We start from the raw sequence: 5,976 nt of genomic DNA, 5'->3' as shown, positions 1-5,976 counted from the left end.
TGGTTAAGGATGTGGAATAATGTCTAAATGGCATTGTTAAAAATGGAAAAATGATGATTAGTGAAAGTGATGAAGTTGGAGTGGAAATATTGGGTGAGATTTAATAGGATGAGAGATTCAGAAAGTGAGAGATTTGTTGAGAAATCTCCAGTTTTTTTAAAGCGGCAATCATTTACACTTCACAATCAAACTGGTTTTGCAGTGTAAATGATTGCCGCTTTAAAAAAAACTGGAGATTTCTCACCAAATCTCTCACTTTCTGAATCTCTCATCCTATTAAATCTTACCCCTTGAGACACGATGGAGTGTTTTAGTTTATTATAAGCCAGTGTTGTCAAACTCATGGCCCACCAGCTCTTGTGGAACTACACATCCCAGCATGCCCTGCCACAGTTTCAGCAATCCATTATATAAAATCTGTGGCAGGGCATGCTGGGATGTGTAGTTTCACAAGAGATGGTGGGCCATGAGTTTGACAACACTGGTATATGCTATATCTGTAATAAGAACCGTATCTGGTCAATGGATCAGTACACTTTATACGGTGTCCATGTCAACCTGTGACAACATAGACACCAAAAATAATGAAAAACTTGTGTCAACCTTTTCACTGCTGACCATGTTTTTGTTGACCTTATGCTCATGTCGATTTTTTCCTGTTACTGTCGATTTAGATACTGCCGTCTATTTTTAGGCATCTAACTAGCCATGGTCAACCATTAGTGGTCGGCAAAGTCATTGTTGATCTAGACATCGCTGATCTTCTATACCACAACCAATAAGATCATAGAGTGCAGAATTTGGTGAGGATTCATACACAAAAAGATAGATTTACCATCGGTATATGGATGCTCCTAGTCAACGTCCTCAGTCCTTGCACATTCAGATGCACAGATGTACACCAGGGGCAGGGGAGGAGTCACATGCCACAGTCCTAGAGGGTGCAACTGAAAATAAATGGAATAGTGAGCTTGTCCCTTCATGGATTTATCCCAGCTCCACACCACTTAGCCGGTGTCACAAACCGCGGCAAGCAGTCCAGGTTAAGACCGCGTCCCTTACCCTCCCGGTGGTCTGCGCTGTGGTTAAGGCCTCTGGTCGGCGTTGTCCCATGTCGCCGACACGCCAGCTCCGGGCGGCGTGGACGCTACCATGACACTTGTGCTCAGCTGACTACTCTGTCCAATCCCACTGACCGTCTTTGTAACTCCTGACCCGCACACCTGTTCTGCAATCAAGGTGTGTTCAGACTTCCCCAGTGTTGATTGGTGCTGCGGAACAAGCAAGGGGGATATAGTTCAGGTCCTTGGTCTGGAGCCTCGCCTTGAACAATTGCTTTACCTGCTCCAGAGTTGCTCCTGTGTGTCAGAGAGAGTTCCCAAGGCTCCCAGATATCCAGGTTTACCTGTGTCCTCGATTCAGTGCTATTATACTTACCTGGTCTTGTCCATCTCCAGAAGACTCCTGCGATTCCATCTCTGCAGTCGAGTAGCGGGTGTCCCGCTGAACACCAAGTCGACCATCGGGCCAGTTGCCCCTGGCAGAGACTGTCTCCATCTAGTCCTGCTCCTGCCGACAAGCTCCGTCGACACCTGGGTTGACGCTTGGCTACTGCGCATTCTTAGTGACTGTTTCTATCCACGTCCTATCCAGTATCACCAGCCGGTATACCTGTGTCACCTGTCTCACGTCAACACCTCCGTCTACATTCCAAGTCAGCAGTTCCCAGTCCACTCACCAGTTCTCTAGTCTCCTTCAAGGCCTGCTTCCAGAGTCCAGTATCCAGTCCCAGCCTGTGTCCAGAGGACCAGGGCAGGGGGCCACGACCTGCTTGTCAGACGCCAAAGGGACCCCCTGGTGAACACCGCTGGCAAGTTAGACTCATCGCCCCTGTTCCTGGTCTCCGCCAACTCTCTGGCTCACAGTGCAAAGTTATTCCGTGTATGTCCTATATAAAGCCTCCAGCGTTCTGCTACTCTGCGCCCTCCACTGGTCCACCACGGTCACAGCCGGGAACACAGGAAACCCCAGAGCTGACAGTCGGCACTTGAATATTCAATAGTTTGCCATAAAACAACATAGAGATAGAAGAGCAGCAGATGTGGTACTCTGTTGTGCAATGTAAATAAGGAATACTACTGTGTAGTACATGGGTAGCCAACTCCAGTACTTGAGAGCTACCAACAGTTCACGTTTTCCAGCTCACCTCGCAGGTACACAGCTGCACTCATTACTGACTAACACATTTTAAAAGATCCACAGGTGGAGCTAAATACTTCACATGTGATTCTGTGAGGAGACATGGAAAACGTTAAGTGTTGGTAGCTCTCAAGGACTGGGGTTGGCTACCATGGTGTAGTATAATGTGTATAAGGAGTACTGTTGTTTGGTATAATGTGAATAAAGTTGTACCACTATGTGGCGTAATTTGAATTTGGCATACTATTGTGTGGCATTGTCCCTTTTAGATCAGACCACACCACATTACTTGGAATATAAGGGGGGGATTAATGCATATTGATGCACCTGTGCCCACCACTCCTTAGTTCCACCACTGGCATGGGTAGAATGTGAGTGTGTCACAGGCAGTCAAAGTATGATACTCTGTAGCTGCAAGGTATTGTTTAAATCCATTGGGACCTCTTTTTGGGATAGTTATGTATCTCACTTCAAAATTATTCTGTAAATAGCTATCTTTTTATAAAATCTAAAAATCCAATCTAAATATTTAACTGCCCAGGGCATTGTCAAATTTTTCCAATGCAAGCTGCTTGCCAGTCTTTCCTGGACAAATCCAGGGATATATTTGAGGGACATTGCCCATCTCTTTTTCTACAACTACTTCTCTTATTTCTAAGTAGAACTAGCGAACAGGTATGGTACTTGCTAAATCGAAGCGGGCTAGGTGGAGGAGCAAGGGCAGGGATCTTGCAGTCTCACCATCCATGCCACCACTGGTTGCCTTTAGTAGCCAGGTGGTAAGGGAAGCGAGCAAAGCAAGCCTGCGAGAGTCCATTTGGGTTCCTTTTTCTGACCTTGAACCTCCCCATCTCCTGCCCTGTCACATGACAGGTCCATTAGCCCACTTGGAAAAAGACCTAACCACATATGTATGCCACAGAAGTTTAACTTCCATTACAGGAAAGCCAATTGTAAACTGAAAGATCTTTGAAAGACAATTACAAATGTTGTTTGTGACTGTGATATAATGGGTTGCTCATCAAATATGCAAATCCCTAAAAGGAGAGGATTCAGGTTTATTCGCAGAGCATGAACAATCACACATTTTGTTTGTTGTTTTAAAGTTAACCCTCTGAGTGCCAACAGCTCTGTGCGAGAGATGCAAAATATTGTTTGAAAATGCCAACCGTCACTCATATTTGTTTTATATAAACTCAAATAAAAAAATGTTGTGTAAAAAAAATAATTACATTTCCTATATAAGGTAAACATTCCAGGTCATTATGATGAATAACATTGTTTGCTTGGCAATTTTCACGCCAATTTTGACAAATTCACTTGGCACGCAAAGGGTTAAACTCAATGGACAGATCTCAGTGGTCTGTGCAGGGTTAACGCTGCACAGACCATTGAGATCTCTGCATGGTTCCCTCGATCGCTCAGCACAAACCTCCCATCGCCCCGTGTGTACTGAGTAATACACACTGAGTGATTTGCAGGAGGAATTGGTGCTGAGCAATCTAGTATGGAAGATTTGAGTTAAGCAAAAAAAAAATCAATATCTGTGCAGAACAGGTGCCGTCAGATGTTTCAGCTACTGTACTATCTGTGGACTTATTTTATGATGCTTCAGAATATCTGACCACACTGCATGTCAGACAGAGATGGGAACCAGTCGCACAGGATTCAAAGTACAATTAATTATATTTTTTAGGACTCAGCCCTCTGTATTACCAATCAGTGTATGATAATTTATGCAAGGTTTAGGGGTGTGCTCCCGCAGACACAAAGATTAAATATTTTTATTCTGAAAAGAAAAGGCGTGTCTTGTTGCAGTGCACCACAAGAAAATTAATGTACAAATAAAATATAACTTTTAATTAGTTATTCTTTAAGAATGCAAAATATATTAAAAACAAACATACAAACCTCAAGACACAGTGAGACAAAAGTGTGTGTTAAAACAGCACGTGCGGGCATGCCGTGTGTGTGTGTTTTACTTTTCTTATATTTCTTTGAACAGCGTCTCATTTGGTATAAGTTGTTTTTAAATGCCAAAATTGGTGCAACAGTATCAGTTGAAAGATATAATGCTCTTTGGATTGCAAACTGCTAGTATTGGTTTGCAATATTATGCTGTTTGTGAAACAATGTTGCAATTTGTAAAGCACTAACACTAAGTGGTTGTCACAATTTATACCAATAGATTTAGAGTACAAATATTGCTTCTCTAGATTCAGATTATCAATTAGTGTGCTTGTACTGCCGGAGTACAAAGGCAATTGTTATAGGACTGTTTCTGACCCAAACCCTTTGCTGTCACAAATTAATTGCGTATCGAGAGTATATCTTATTAGTGTGGTGCAGCCTCAACCACTGTGTATTCACTCGTGCAGCAAAAGATATGCAGTCAGAAATCACCCAAGTGGTGTTTGTGAATGCCGTTAAATCCTCACAATTATAGGATAGCCGGACACCACTGTCAATAAAGGACCTGCAGTTAGAATTCAAGGTTAATACATTACAGCCCTTACAAGCTCTAAATACATAGGGCCTTATTCTGATCGGTGCGGATATTCCCGCATGCGGACGGACCGCCGATGTTGATCGTCTGCGCATGTGCAGAGGTCACTCTGCGCATGTGCAGGTGATTTCGCCGCACGGATTCTTTATACGCCGCACAGGGGGCGTAGAGGGGCGTGAGGGGCTACTTAGCCTCATTACCCTATGCATACGCCCCGCGTTTCATGGGCGTTCCCATGCAAACGCGGGGCGTATGCATGGTAATGAGGCCGTGACGCGTGGGTACGGGGCGGGCATCTGACATCGCCGGATGTCAGCTGCCCGCCCCCATACATGATTTCACACGGACAAGTGTCCATGTGGTCTTGTGTGGCGGGACCTGGTGGAGCGTGCGGCCCTGCATTCGATGTTCGGCGACCATCGAATGCAGGGGCTGCTCCCAAGACGGAGGAGGCGTATCCCCGTACAATTTCATGCGGATCGCCACATATCCGCGTACGGACGGCAGGTGGCGATCCGTATGGAATGCGGGGATTCGCCTGCACGGTCGCGGCCGCATATTCTGATCGGGCCGCACCGATCAGAATAAGGCCCATAGAGACGCTCTCTTTCAATGTGAATGAATGGATACACACACATGAGTATCCCGCACGGCTGGTACTGCCAGCACGCGCGTTTCGCTTTCCCGCTTCCTCAGGGCAACCTGCTCTAGTGCCCCAGTGTCATTTAAGTACAAGCTTGCACTAGTAATTGTCCAATCACTTCCAGCTGCGTTATCATTCAGCCCTCCGTTCAGCCCACACTGCACGTCCCCTGATGTCCACGGCGGCCTCCGGGATCCTCTACAGCAGCATCTCAGGTCCCAGTGGTGCATTGCGTGTGTGCTCGGGGCACGCCGGTGATGTCACCGGTGCACTCGCGCAATGCACTCCTCGGACCGGATTTGCCAATAAAGAAGATGCCGGGCGACACCGTGGATGTCGGAGGACCATCGGAGCACCACCAGGGGAACAGGTAAGTATGGAAAAAAATATATTCCAAAATCTGCAAAAATCCCTTGTGGTCCCCAGGATTTTGGATAAGGGATACTCAAACTGTAATACATTAAATGCTGTTATTTCTTTATTCTTTCACCATGGTTATATAGCTGGGTTTTAGAGAAACTATCAAGGAATGGAAAATTAAGATAAGAGTTTCCCATATATGCCTACAAATCATGCATCATTAACAGGGCCGTTTCTAGAGGCGGACAAGCCGTGCAGCAGCCCGGGG

This window comes from Crinia signifera, chromosome 6 (genome assembly GCF_055691185.1).
Source record: "Crinia signifera chromosome 6, ASM5569118v1, whole genome shotgun sequence".
In the NCBI taxonomy this organism is placed as follows: domain Eukaryota; kingdom Metazoa; phylum Chordata; class Amphibia; order Anura; family Myobatrachidae; genus Crinia; species Crinia signifera.
Note: the sequence above shows the minus strand (reverse complement) of the source record.